Genomic DNA, 15,348 nt, shown 5'->3' on the forward strand with positions numbered 1-15,348 from the left:
ATAGAGTACATACTAAAATTTCCACAAGGGTACCAAAAGTGTACCTTCTCCTTTCTTCCTGCCTTCCTTTTCTTGGTGTGTTCTGGGGTGTTTGTTCAGGATCCAGTTAAGGTTTGTATATTGCATTTGATTGTCATGCAGTATAAGCTTTTTTTTGTCTGTCTAACTTATGTATTGTACATATTTTGGGCTGTGTTGGCTCTTCGTTGCTGCGCGCGGGCTTTCTCTAGTTGCGTGGAGCGGGGGCTGCTCTTCGTTGCGCTGTGCGGGCTTCTCACTGCGGTGGCTTCTCTTGTTGCCGAGCACGGGCTCTAGGCACGTGGGCTTCAGTGCTTGTGTCACTCGGGCTCAGAGGTTGTGGCACGCAGGCTCTAGAATACAGGCGCAGTAGTTGCGGTACCCGGGCTTAGTTGCTCCATGGCATGGGGGAGATTCCGGGACCAGCGCTTGAACCCGTGTCCCCTGCCATGGCAGGCGGACTCTTAACCCCTGCACCACCAGGAAAGCCCTAAGCTTACTTCTAAAGTTAAAATTTATAGCAATTACTTGCTGTCTTGATCCACATTAGAAACTGGAAACTTCAGATGATCTTGAGCATGTTTCCTCTTCTTTTTTGGGGGGGGGAGCGCACCGCACGGCCTGCTGGGTTTCATTTCCCCAACCAGGGATAGAACCCGCGCCCTCTCCAGTGGAAGCGTGGAGCCCTAACTCCTAGAGCGCCAGAGAATTCCTAGGATTTCTTATTTTTAACAGTTCTAGTTTTAAGGCTAAACTACCTCATCAGAAAGTATGTATATAAATACATATCATACGGAAATCAACCAACCATACTTCAATTTTTTGGAAGTGTTTTAAAAAGCCACGTTACACAAGTGCGGCAGTTAGAACCACAGTCCCAGAGGGGAGGGCCGCGCCCGAGGTGCTCACGTACTGCCTTGAAAAACCTTTGCAAACAGAGATGCCCAAGCCTGAACTTGAATTCAAGACCCGAACCAAAGCCAGGTTAAGCGATTAGTCTACAGCTAGCAACCGTCTATTGGACGACTGACTGCTCTGTGCCAGGCCCCGTGCCAGGCACAAGAAGCAGTTCAAGTTTAATGCCTCGTGGTCTCCAACGTGGAAACATAAAAACTCGAAGCCCTAGGAACAAAGTGTGTTCTCCAGCTCTGTGAGTATTTGAATTCCTTATAACTGGGCTGCGGGGTGGCGGGGGGGAGCGCTCGCGTTAAGGAAGCGGGGGGTGGGGGGCGATTCTCTCACGCCTGCTTCTTTTCTTCCCCGTCCCACTGCCGGGTGCCGCCTTCCTCGAACCAGGACCAATACCACACAACTGTGCGAACACCAGCTGCACCGTCCACAACAGGCTCGCTTCCTGCAGACAACCTCACAGGAACATGACACAACACCTTGCTCCCCCCGGCAAGTCCAGCTGCCTACGAATGACAGCCACAAAATCGCAAGCACGGATCACCCCTATATTACACCGAGCTCGCTTTGACTCTGCTGGGACTGCAGGCGCTTGGTCGGCTTCCGAAACCACAGGGACGTGACGCTTCTCAACACGAGAATACCAACAAACCAACCATCAAGGTGAAAACACGACACAGCGAAAAGAATCCCGGGAGAAACACAAACCCGAACACACCACCACAAAAACGGCCTACAACAAAGTCGAAACAGCATCACTCTTTCCACCACGTGGAATGCTAGCAGCAGACACACACCGAAGCACAAAACGTTCTTCTTTTTGCACAAACTTATTAGCCTTGCGAAGACAAGGCCTCCAAAAATTGAGCCACTCTTGAGTTAGTTCTCTCCACGAAAATCTTCAGTAAAAGGCGAAAGATTTACGCGTGTTGAAGAGAAACCCCTCCAACGGTGTCATAACCTCTCACACAGTCCTCGGCTAACTGGAAGTCCCAAGGAACCAACGGTAACTATTTACCCCCACACAACGAGTGAGTCCTGCCATTATTTCAGAAAATTCTCTGAAAATATCCTGATTTCGAGCGGGAGCGGGAGTCAAAAGAAATAGAAGAATCTAGCTTTTGAAGGGAGACAAGATCCCGAGTGCAATGCACTGTGGGTATGTAAATGAAGCAGGGTCACGAACCCCGCGCTTTGGCAAACGCCTTCCTTTATTAGTTTTCCTGCTCGGTCTAGAGCCACCACCAGGGGGCGGAGCAGAAGACAGATAGGAATATAGTCGCCGAGCCCAACCAGAAAGTCTGTTTTATTTTGTTTTTCTTTTTTTTAAGGGACGACATATATTCCTTTTCCAAATGTTACAGTAACACCAGGAGGAAGAAAATGGTCTTAGCAGTTAGAAAAAAAAAAAAGTGCAAATCTGGGGTTTCGCCGTAAAAAGTTATTTACAACAGGGCTTCCCTGGTGGCGCCGAAGTTGGGAGTCCGCCTGCCGATGCAGGGGACACGGGTTCGTGCCCCGGTCCGGGAAGATCCCACATGCCGCGGAGCGGCTGGGCCCGTGAGCCATGGCCGCTGAGGCTGTGCGTCCGGAGCCTGTGCTCCGCAACGGGAGAGGCCACAGCAGTGAGAGGCCCGGGTACCGCAAAAAAAAAAAAAAAAGTTATTTACAACAATGTGGGGGGAGGGAAGACAAGAAGTTTCTTCACATTACAGACCTCCCCCCAACCCCAAAGCTTAATATTTGCTTACAAGTCAAAAAAGAGACACAGTTGGTTCACAAGCTGGAGGTTGGAACTTGAGTAACACACTTAGAAAAACCTAGACAAGGGCAGCGTCCTCCCCAGCCCAGGTGCCACTGTAGGCACAGCACAAGAGACTACAGACAGCAGGGGAAGGTGGACACTCAGGGTTTGGGAGTGTAGGCACCCCCGCCTCTGGCTCAGGGATTTGGGGAGTAAACATAACCTACTTGGAGAAGAATCGGGGAAGACAACCAGCAAACTGCCTTCTACGCGGCTGGGGACAGGGAAGGAGGTAGGGCCAGGGGCAGGAGAATTTCACATCACTAACCTAACTTGGGAAACCGCAAGGGACCATCTTCAACTGGCCTTAAGAGCAAGAGCAGATGGATGATGGTGTTGCCGAAATATCAGCTTCCCTGTGCACCACTGCCGAACAGAAATACGGAGACAGAGATTTTGGAGGAAGAGAGAGATGGCTTTATTTTTCTGCCAGGCAGAAGGGAAGACACAGCAGGCTAGCGCCTGAAGAACTGTGCGCCCATCTCCTTCGGGAATCGGAAAAGATTTTATATGTGGGGCTCGCAGCCTGGCATATATGATAAGGATCAAAATAGTGAAGGTCTTGCGTTCGTCTTCTTCCTGCATTATTTCTAAACCGTGACTGCTGGCATCAGGCAGCCCGGTAACTGGGTCGGTTTGTCTCGGGGCTGTTGGCCTGCTGCGACCATTTTTCTGAAATGCAAATGCTACAGGGGGTGATTTGCTACAAGGCAGTGCAGGATGTAATTCACATAGTGTTAAAGAGTCATAGGTTTGGGATGTCCCTGGTGGCACAGTGGTTAAGAATCCACCTGCCAATGCAGGGGACACGGGTTCGAGCCCTGGCCCGGGAAGTTCCCACATGCCAAGGAGCAACTCAGCCCGTGTGCCACAACTCCTGAGCCCGAGTACCACAACTCCTGAAGCCCGCGTGCCTAGAGCCCGTGCTCTGCAACAAAAGAAGCCACCCAATGAGAAGCGCGCGCACTTCAACGAAGAGTAGCCCCCGCTCGCCGCAACGAGAGAAAAGCCCGCGCGCAGCAACAAAGACCCAACGCAGCCAAAAATAAAAGGAAATACATAAATTTATTTATTTATTTTAAAGTGATTCAGTGGGGGATTCCCTGGCGGTCCAGCAGTTAGGACTCGGTGCTTTCACTGCCGCGGCCCAGGTTCGATCCCTGGTCGGGGAGCTAAGATCCCACAAGCCGAGTGGCACGGCCAAAAAAACAAAAGTGATTCAGTGAATAAATCTTCATTTTTACCAAGGATCCCCATACATAATCAAGGAGCAGATACATAATCAGTGAAGGCTCAAGCATTTAGTGCCAAGTGAAGACGCAGAACCAGGTAGCTGTCTCCTGGAGAGCTTGGTCCCATGTGGGCAGAGAATGCCACTGGTGCTCAGGGAAATTTCATTAAAATATCCTCATCCATTCATTTTTACCCTGAATGTTCACCTAGCCACTTCTTGCTGCAGGAAAAGCTATCTGAGGCACAGGCTGGCATTTTTTCCAGGGCATCCTGGCACTAAGGTGCCACCAGCTTGTGCCTGGGAAGAGCCCAGCTACTACTGAGAGCTGTGCTGCAGCTGACCAGGCCCCTATAGTCAGATATGAGGAGGAGCCAACCACTCAGACCCCAAAACCAAGCAGCACGAATTCAAGAAAAAGGAAGAATTCAAAAAAAAGAAACAATAAAAGAACAAGGGAGAAAGACTTGGGGATTGCAGGCACCAGGCTATAGCTGCCAAGTGGCCAGAGGCATCCCAGGCTGCATTTTTATCCAGGTGGGAGAGCGTTTGGGTGAAGACAGGGAGGCTCAGTGTCCTGGTCCCTTTCCCTCCACAGGGTTGCTGGCTCTGTGATGCCAGATTAGAACCATATCTGAGCAATAAGAGGTTGGGGTAGGGTGTAGTTGGGATTATGAGGGCTACCCCAGGAGACCTGGATGAAAGAGAAAGTGCCGAAGCAGTGGCCAGCTGTTTCTGAATCAGGTTGGCCCACAGAGGAAAGGGGCTGTCCCAGAGGCCTGCCCCCAGAGTACCAACCACTGGAAGAGGTGGCACCACACATCCTTGAGGATCTTCCTCATGGGAGAGTAACTCTTTGATTCTGTGATTGGGAAGAACAGGCTGAGACCAACCGGGGTTCATTCCAGGAATGCAAGGCTGGTTCAACATCCCAAAGTCAACCAATTTTATCTACCAAATTAGCAGAGTAAAGAAGGAAAATCACATTATTGTGTATCAATCATTGCAGAAAATGCATGTGACAAAATTCAAAACTCATTCGTACTTTAAAAATCTCAGAAAAACAGTACTAGAGAAGAGCTTCCCTGGGAATTCCCTGGCGCTTCAGTGGCTAGGACTCCACGCTTTCACTGCCAAGGGCCCGGGTTCAATTCCTGGTTGGGGAACTATGATCCCACAAGCCATGTGGCACGCCAGGGGCACGGGGGGGGGTGGGGGTGGGGGGGAAGAAGGAGAAAAAGAAAGGCTGAGAGAAGAACTTCCCCAGCTTGATGAAAAGCATCTACAGAAAAAAACATCTACAGCTAACATTATACTTAATAACGAAAGACTGAATGCTTTCCCCCTAAATTCAGGAACAGAGCCACTGTGTCTGCCACAGGATTACTTCTAGCAAAAGAAAAACAGTCCTAGGAGACAATTCTCTACAGGTCTTTCACGTTTCTGCATAACTTGTAAATGAAATACTTACTGTTCTTTCTTCCAGACTATCTTTTCAAGGATGTTTGTTTAGCAAGCAGCTTTGGAAAATAAAGATAGTTTCTGGACTTCCCTGGTGGCGCAGTGGTTAAGAATCTGACTGCCAAAGCAGGGGACACAGGTTTGATCCCTGGTCCGGGAAGATCCCACATGACACGGAGCAATTAAGCCTGTGTGCCACAACTGCTGAGCCTGCGCTGTAAAGCCTGCGAGCCACAACTACTGAGCCTGCGTGTCACCACTACTGAAGCCCGCACGCCTAGAGCCCGTGCTCCGCAACAAGAGAAGCCACCACGATGAGAAGCCCGTGCACCGCAACGAAGAGTAGCCCCCGCTCACCGCAACTAGAGAAAGCCCGCGTGCAGCAACGAAGACCCCATGCAGCCATAAATTAATTAATTAATTAATTAACTAACTAACTAAAGGTCCATAAATTTAAAAAAAAAAGACAAGAAAAGAAAGACAGTTTCCCCTTTAGAGCAAAAGGCAGGCATGCTTACTGACTGCTATATAACATTCAGGTTCTCTGAAATCAGGGTTCCTCTCTGTAATAAAATCCATTGCATAAGCAGGCATTCACCTGTGTTACTCCCATTTGACTTGGGGGAAAAGGGAACTGATGCAAAAAGAGAAAACCCATATAATCAATAGGAAGACTATAAAAGGAGACATCATTATAGATGGTACATTCATTAAAATGATTTTTAATGACATTATGAAAACTTCGTCCAATATATTTGAAAATTTAGATGAAAAGAGCAAGAAACTATAGCTTACCAAAACATACTCGAGAAGTAGAAAACCCACACTGTCCTCTAACCATTAAAGAAAATGAATCAGTAATTAATTTTTTCCATAAGATCAGAAGCTTCAGAGAATTCTATCAAACATTCAAGAAAAATTTATAGTCTTAAACTCTTCCAGAGATTAGAAAAAGATAGTACATCTTTTCAAAAAATCCCTTTCACAGGTTTTCTGGAGGAGCGGCCATAGCACAGGAATAGACACCAGTCTTGGAGAGTTACAGTCAGTTAAGGAGAGAGTGGCAAATGTAGCTAAGTGGACTCTGGTCTCTCTTCACATAACTTGTTCTTTTTTTTTTTTTTTTTTCGGCTGCCATCGGGTCTTCGTTGTGGTGCGCGGGCTTCTCGTTGCAGTGGCTTCTCTTGTTGTGCAGCGCTGGCTCAGTAGTTGAGGCACGCGGGCTCACTAGTTGTGGCTTGCGGGCTCTAGAACGCAGGCTCAGTAGTTGTGGCGCACGGGTTAGTTGCTCCGTGGCATGTATGATCTTCCCAGGCCAGGGCTTGAACCCGTGTCCCCTACATTGGCAGGCGGATTCTTAACCACTGTGCCACCAGGGAAGTCCCAGATCGCTTGTCTTTTACCTTTTACTAAAGATTTTGTGGAGAGGAATGTGTGGGAGGTTGCCTTCTCATCTAAGAGGGAATGTTTCCAAGGTTTCATCTATTAGGTATGACCTTTGCTATAGTCTTTTGTAGATAGCTCTTACCACACTGAGATTCAATTTTTTCAAACTTTCTTTCTATTAAGATTATATATGTGCATTGCTAGATGGTACCTTATTCCTTTTACATACAGCTAGACTCAATTTGCCAATATTTTGTGTAGAATTTTTGCATCTATGTTCACGAGTAAGATTGCTATATAACTTCTCTAGAGCCTCACTTACAGATTGGGGCAGGGAATCAGAGAACGCAGTTCCCAGCCTACAACTTAAACTTGGAACAGTTTTCTAAAACAACAAGTTGGCTGTATCTTCTATTTCTTAACTACGAACCGCTTTATAGTTCTACACATCAGCCATTTGTCTTTGAAAACCCACATCCTTACCCTTATTTAAAGTAAAACCTCCAAAGATTCCACTACCAATTCTCAAGTGTTTCTCTCCACGAAAATCTTTGCCAAGACAAAAAAGATTTCGTTAAACTGGGGAGAAATGCCTATGTGTGTACCATGCATGCCCATCCTCCCATATACTCGTTGGTCCCCCAACGTTTGTGGTGCCTTTGTACCTACCAACAAAAACCTGTCTTCCATTGTAGAGAATTACCCCTAAACATGTTCTTACTGGGTAAAATCTCCTGACAAGAAAATAAAAGGTGGGACTTCCCTGGTGGCGTAGTGGTTAAGAATCCACCTGCCAACGCAGGGGACACGGGCTCGAGCCCTGGTCCGGGAAGATCCCACATGTCACCGAGCAACTAAGCCCGTGCGCCACAATTACTGAGCCCGAATGCCACAACTACTGAAGCACCCGCACCTAGAGCCGGTGCGCCACAACAAGAGAAGCTACCGCGAGGGGGAGCCCGTGCACTGCAACAAAGAGTAGCCCCCCTGCTCGCCACGACTCGAGAAAAGTACCCGTGCACACTAACAAAGACTCAACACGGCCATAAATAAATAAATAGATTTTTCAAAATTTCTTTTAAAGAAAATAAAACATTAATTTTTGTTTCTCAAACAGATAATACTGTTAATATTTCTCACGTAGTCTACACTGCATTCTGGTATGCAGATGAGCTAGACGTGGAGGGGCCAAAAGCACTTGACTCTGCAGCTGGGGGGACAGCTCATCTCTAAGCCCTGTCTTCCATGCAGCAAGCACTTGTGTTCACCCGCTGTCCTATCACACCACATTACCTGCCCGCTTCCAGCTCTGCCTGTCTGGGGTTCCTTTCTCTTTACAAAAATATTCAGTCCTCTGCCATCTTCCCAGGCTCTCCCACAGCCCACCGACCCCTTTTATAGCACTTGTCACCTCGGCCCCTGCCCTGGTACACCCCACACACAGATCGGCCTGGGCGCCGGCGGCAGGAGGGACTGCCCTGGCTTGGGCTTCTCCACCTGGCACCCTTCCGTCCCCTTTCCTGCCCTTCCAGTCAGCCTAAGAGCCTGACCGCAGCCTGCAGCCTCCATCTGCCCACGCCCAACTCCAAGTCCAGGCTGCCCTGGCATCCAGGCCAGCTCCCCGTGCTCCTGTCCTCAGGGCAACGCCGAGGACTTAGAGGTGAAAATAGACAGCATTCAGGCGGACATCTTGGCGACCAAAAAAGTCAATGTCACCAAAGGTGAGTGGGGTGTGAGGGGGCCTGGGGCAGAGGTGCGGGCGGCACCCAGACTCAGGCTCATCTCCCTGTCCCCAGAGCTGTATCTCAGTGGCCTCTCCGACAGCACCATGAGCTTTTACTTGGGCCATTGTAATCAGGGTCAGGTGGCCTACATCACACACTTCCAGAAAGAGGCTGTGGAAGCAAAGGACTAACAGAGCCTCCAAGGCAAGCCAGGAAGCCGAGGCTGTGTGGCAGGGAAGCCTGGCAGAAGGAAGGAGCCAGGGCCAAGCTCCGGTTGACTCCTCTTGGCCCTTGGTGGGAAGCTGGGGTTCTGCCCGCCAGAAGAGGAAAAGGAGAGCTGGCTGGGAAGGGTTCAGTAAACAAACGGTCTTGCTACCTATCTGGTGTCCGTGTGTGGAGGGCAGAGGGAGATCTAGTGAGAGTCATGATGATGGGTCGGGGTGCCTCTGCCCACCAAGGATAAAAGCTGGTCTGAGGGGAAGGACCACCAACGTCGTAGAAGATTCAAGGGCACAGCCTGAGGAGCGGGCCTTACCTCAGCTCCCTGCTGGCCCCTGCGCTCTCCCATCCAGGACACCACACCGACCTGGTTTTTCTCCTGCCTCTCCGGTTGCTTCCTTTCATTCTCTTTTGCTGGTTCCTCCTCTTCAACCCAGTTTCCTTCAAGGTGGAGTGAGGCAGGACTCTGTGACCTGGAGCCTCATCCCTACGTTTACACCCTGGGGATTCCATTGCCTTAAATACCACTTCTGTGCAACGGCTCCCACAGTTCTATTATTTCCAGATAAACATTTCTATGTCATTGTGTTGTCGACGAATAATTTAATCAGTTGATCTAAGAAAGCAATGGAAAATTTTATTCGAGCCAAATTGTGGCGTATAAGCCGGGAACAGCCTCTCAGAAAGCTCCAAGAACTGTTCTGCCTGTGAGAGGTCAAAGCACAGTTATCCAGGGCTTTGTACCTTAAATGACGTACACAGTGACATTCACACAATCCAGATCGACACCTACAAAGCAAGTAATGGGTCATGGGTCATCAGGGCCCCTTACAAGATCAAGAAGGAAGGTTATCTCCTAAGGACTTACCTCATTGATACTAAGAGAATGTTGCTTTTTAGAGTTGAGCAGGTATTTCTGCCGATGGGGAGGTTGGTCGATGCATGGTGCAGATACGCAATGCACAGTAGAGGGAGGAGAGGAGGCCAAAGGGCAGAGGAAAACTTTTATGTTCAAATTTTCCTTGACTCGCTTTAGAATATGGATTTATATTTCATCAGTGTCCAAAACTGACCTCCCAGTCCTGTGCCATCTTCCCCAACTCAACTGATGGCAACTCATCCTTCCTGCTTCTCAGAACAAAATCGTGGTGTTCTCCTTGATGTCTCTCTTTAACCTCTGGATCCATCCTGTCTGTTGACTCTACCTTCCAAATATATCCAGAATCCAACTATGTCTCACTACCTCCATTGCTGATACTCAGGTCCAAGCCACCATCATCTCTCCTCTAGCTGACTCCGCTTTCTGCCCCATTCTCTTTGTCAACGCAGCAGCCAGAGTGCTCCTTGTAAACTTCAGATTCTGTCACTCTGCTCAGAACCTTGCAGGGCTCTCCATTTCACTGAGTAAAGCCCAAGCCCTTACTGTTATGGCCTCCAGGGTGATCTAGTCTCCCATGACTTCTGAACTCTCTCCTACTTCTCTCTCTCTCTTCTTCACTGGGCTCCAAACACATTGGCTGTGTGGTTCTTGAAGGTGACAAAACAAGCTCCTGCTTTAGGGCTTTTGTGCAGACTTTTCTGCTCAACACATGAGAGAGGTTCTATTCCTAGAACCCTCACCCCAGGTGTCTGCATGGCTCACTCCTTGACCTCCTTTCAACTCTTTACACAAAAGGTATCTTCTCAGGACTTACCTCGTGGTGCAGTGGGTAAGAAACCGTGCTCCCAATACAGGGGGCCAGGGTTCGATCCCTGGTTAGGGAACTAGATCCCACGTGCACGCCACAACTAAGGAACTGGCGAGCCACAAGTAAGGAGCCCGCCTGCCGCAACTAAGACCCGGTGCAACCAAATAAATAAATAATTGTTTAAAAAAACAAAGTTATCTTCTCAGGGACGGTTACCCTTTTTTAAGTCACATCACACACTACCAACCCCTATACTCTGACCCCCAATGCCTACCACTGCTGTTTTTTCCATAGCACTTATTTGTGTGTTATTTATTTATTGTCTGTCTCCCCACCTGAATGTAAGCTCCAGTAGGGCAGGGATATTTGTTTTCATTACTGATATGTCCCAGATGCTGAGAACAATGCCTGGCACATACGAATGAACGACCGAGTTACTGGGAGGGAATTGTCCCTCAAAGTCAGAGGCCATGAAGTCAGATGGCAGTAATTCTCCAGGGTGCCACAAGAGGGCATCACGGGCCCTGATCTTGTTGGTCAAAGGCAGCCTAATTTACCCCAAACTGGGATTTTTGAGCCTCAGCTTTCCTCTATTTGGGCAGAGGGAGGAGAGAAAAGCTAACGAAATATCGGTATGTTTTCCATAAAGCCAAATGGATTTCCTGTTTGAAAGACGTGTCCTGTCCTTTGGTGTCAAGTCACTCTTACTGTTTTTAGTCTTGGAATGGCCTTTTTGTAGAATCATGATTTTAACATCCAGTACCCCAGAAATTTTTTGGAAATTTTAATAATTGGAAAATCCAAAAATCTGGAAACCACTAGTCTAAGACGATAACACTTTAATAACAATGGAACTTTAAAACATGAAATCTTAGGGGACTTCCCTGGTGGTCCAGGGGCTAAGACTCCACGCTCCCAATGCAGGGGGTCCAGGTTCGATCCCTGGTCAGGGACCTAGATCCCACATGCTGCAACTAAGTGTTCTCATGCCGTAGCTAAAGATCATGCATGCCGCAGTTAAGACCTGGCTCAGCCAAATAAATACTTTTCAAAATAAATAAATAAAAATGAAATCTTAAGTATAATACAAATATCCAAAAGAAATATACGTTACATGAAATTTATTACTATACATATATTTTCCCCCAACTTTTTTTTTATAACTTAGATTCTTCTTTTTTTTATTTTTTATTTTTTTTATTTTTTATTTTACAAATTTAATCAGTTATACATATACATATGTTCCCATATCCCCTCCCTTTTGCGTCTCCCTCCCACCCTCCCTATCCCACCCCTCCAGGCGGTCACAAAGAACCGAGCTGATCTCCCTGTGCTATGCGGCTGCTTCCCACTAGCTATCTACCTTACGTTTGGTAGTGTATCTATGTCCATGCCGCTCTTTCACTTTGTCACAGCTTACCCTTCCCCCTCCCCATATCCTCAAGTCCATGCTCTAGTAGGTCTGTGTCTTTATTCCTGTCTTACCCCTATGTTCTTGATGACATTTTTTTCCTTAAATTCCATATATATGTGTCAGCATACAGTATTTGTCTTTCTCTTTCTGACTTACTTCACTCTGTATGACAGACTCTAGGTCCATCCACCTCATTACAAATAGCTCAATTTCATTTATTTTTATGGCTGAGTAATATTCCATTGTATATATGTGCCACATCTTCTTTATCCATTCATCCGATGATGGACACTTAGGTTGTTTCCATCTCCGGGCTATTGTAAATAGGGCTGCTATGAACATTTTGGTACATGTCTCTTTTTGAATTATGGTTTTCTCAGGGTATATGCCCAGTAGTGGGATTGCTGGGTCATATGGTAGTTCTATTTGTAGTTTTTTAAGGAACCTCCATACCGTTCTCCATAGTGGCTGTACCAATTCACATTCCCACATTCCCATTTCCAAAAGTTCAAAACTACAAAAAGTTGAAAGAATGAGTACCTATGACCCATTTTCTTTCTCTCGCTCTCTTTACTGGGCTATTTGAAAGTTTCAGATATCATGACATTTCACTACTAAATATTTCACATTACGTGTCTACTAAGAATAAGGCCGTTCTCCTCCATAATTACTAGATCATTATTGTGGTAGTGTGAGTCATCGCCTCCACATACATCCACATCCTAATCCCAGGAACCTGTAGATATGTTACTTCACATGGTACAAGGGATTTTGCAGGTGTGATGAAGGATCTTGAGATGGGGAGATTCTCCTGGATTATCTAGGTGGGCCCCAGGTAATTACGAGGGTCTTTTTACGGCAGGAGGATCCAGAGTTAGGAGATGACACGACAGAAGCAAGAGATTTGGAGCGCAAGGAAGGGGTCACAGGCCAAGGAATGAAGCCAGCTTTCTAAAGGCAAGGGAACAGATTCTCCCTGGAAGCCTCTAGAAAGAATGCAGCCCTGTCAACACCTTAATTCTTCACTCCTGGCCTCCAGAAGTTGTTTTAAGTCACTAAGCGTGTGATAATTTGTTACAGCAGCAAGAAAACAAATACAATTATTAACTGGATAGCGTCACGTGAAATAGAGTACATACTAAAATTTCCACAAGGGTACCAAAAGTGTACCTTCTCCTTTCTTCCTGCCTTCCTTTTCTTGGTGTGTTCTGGGGTGTTTGTTCAGGATCCAGTTAAGGTTTGTATATTGCATTTGATTGTCATGCAGTATAAGCTTTTTTTTGTCTGTCTAACTTATGTATTGTACATATTTTGGGCTGTGTTGGCTCTTCGTTGCTGCGCGCGGGCTTTCTCTAGTTGCGTGGAGCGGGGGCTGCTCTTCGTTGCGCTGTGCGGGCTTCTCACTGCGGTGGCTTCTCTTGTTGCCGAGCACGGGCTCTAGGCACGTGGGCTTCAGTGCTTGTGTCACTCGGGCTCAGAGGTTGTGGCACGCAGGCTCTAGAATACAGGCGCAGTAGTTGCGGTACCCGGGCTTAGTTGCTCCATGGCATGGGGGAGATTCCGGGACCAGCGCTTGAACCCGTGTCCCCTGCCATGGCAGGCGGACTCTTAACCCCTGCACCACCAGGAAAGCCCTAAGCTTACTTCTAAAGTTAAAATTTATAGCAATTACTTGCTGTCTTGATCCACATTAGAAACTGGAAACTTCAGATGATCTTGAGCATGTTTCCTCTTCTTTTTTTCTGGGGGGGGGGCGCACCGCACGGCCTGCTGGGTTTCATTTCCCCAACCAGGGATAGAACCCGCGCCCTCTCCAGTGGAAGCGTGGAGCCCTAACTCCTAGAGCGCCAGAGAATTCCTAGGATTTCTTATTTTTAACAGTTCTAGTTTTAAGGCTAAACTACCTCATCAGAAAGTATGTATATAAATACATATCATACGGAAATCAACCAACCATACTTCAATTTTTTGGAAGTGTTTTAAAAAGCCACGTTACACAAGTGCGGCAGTTAGAACCACAGTCCCAGAGGGGAGGGCCGCGCCCGAGGTGCTCACGTACTGCCTTGAAAAACCTTTGCAAACAGAGATGCCCAAGCCTGAACTTGAATTCAAGACCCGAACCAAAGCCAGGTTAAGCGATTAGTCTACAGCTAGCAACCGTCTATTGGACGACTGACTGCTCTGTGCCAGGCCCCGTGCCAGGCACAAGAAGCAGTTCAAGTTTAATGCCTCGTGGTCTCCAACGTGGAAACATAAAAACTCGAAGCCCTAGGAACAAAGTGTGTTCTCCAGCTCTGTGAGTATTTGAATTCCTTATAACTGGGCTGCGGGGTGGGGGGGGGGGAGCGCTCGCGTTAAGGAAGCGGGGGGTGGGGGGCGATTCTCTCACGCCTGCTTCTTTTCTTCCCCGTCCCACTGCCGGGTGCCACCTTCCTCGAACCAGGACCAATACCACACAACTGTGCGAACACCAGCTGCACCGTCCACAACAGGCTCGCTTCCTGCAGACAACCTCACAGGAACATGACACAACACCTTGCTCCCCCCGGCAAGTCCAGCTGCCTACGAATGACAGCCACAAAATCGCAAGCACGGATCACCCCTATATTACACCGAGCTCGCTTTGACTCTGCTGGGACTGCAGGCGCTTGGTCGGCTTCCGAAACCACAGGGACGTGACGCTTCTCAACACGAGAATACCAACAAACCAACCATCAAGGTGAAAACACGACACAGCGAAAAGAATCCCGGGAGAAACACAAACCCGAACACACCACCACAAAAACGGCCTACAACAAAGTCGAAACAGCATCACTCTTTCCACCACGTGGAATGCTAGCAGCAGACACACACCGAAGCACAAAACATTCTTCTTTTTGCACAAACTTATTAGCCTTGCGAAGACAAGGCCTCCAAAAATTGAGCCACTCTTGAGTTATTTCTCTCCACGAAAATCTTCAGTAAAAGGCGAAAGATTTACGCGTGTTGAAGAGAAACCCCTCCAACGGTGTCATAACCTCTCACACAGTCCTCGGCTAACTGGAAGTCCCAAGGAACCAACGGTAACTATTTATCCCCACAAAACGAGGGAGTCCTGCCATTATTTCAGAAAATTCTCTGAAAATATCCTGATTTCGAGCGGGAGCGGGAGTCAAAAGAAATAGAAGAATCTAGCTTTTGAAGGGAGACAAGATCCCGAGTGCAATGCACTGTGGGTATGTAAATGAAGCAGGGTCACGAACCCCGCGCTTTGGCAAACGCCTTCCTTTATTAGTTTTCCTGCTCGGTCTAGAGCCACCACCAGGGGGCGGAGCAGAAGACAGATAGGAATATAGTCGCCGAGCCCAACCAGAAAGTCTGTTTTATTTTGTTTTTCTTTTTTTTAAGGGACGACATATATTCCTTTTCCAAATGTTACAGTAACACCAGGAGGAAGAAAATGGTCTTAGCAGTTAGAAAAAAAAAAAAGTGCAAATCTGGGGTTTCGCCGTAAA

At 47.7% G+C, this 15,348-nt stretch overlaps 2 pseudogenes; both read right to left on the minus strand.

The window, feature by feature from the left end:
* Positions 1–1,762: 1,762 nt before the first annotated feature.
* On the minus strand, positions 1,763–1,872 carry LOC132484851 (U5 spliceosomal RNA; annotated as a pseudogene).
* Positions 1,873–14,745: 12,873 nt separating this feature from the next.
* LOC132484845 (U5 spliceosomal RNA) lies at positions 14,746–14,855 on the minus strand (annotated as a pseudogene).
* Between the last annotated feature and the right edge of the window lie 493 nt (positions 14,856–15,348).

Source organism: Mesoplodon densirostris, chromosome 2 (genome assembly GCF_025265405.1).
Source record: "Mesoplodon densirostris isolate mMesDen1 chromosome 2, mMesDen1 primary haplotype, whole genome shotgun sequence".
NCBI lineage: Eukaryota > Metazoa > Chordata > Mammalia > Artiodactyla > Ziphiidae > Mesoplodon > Mesoplodon densirostris.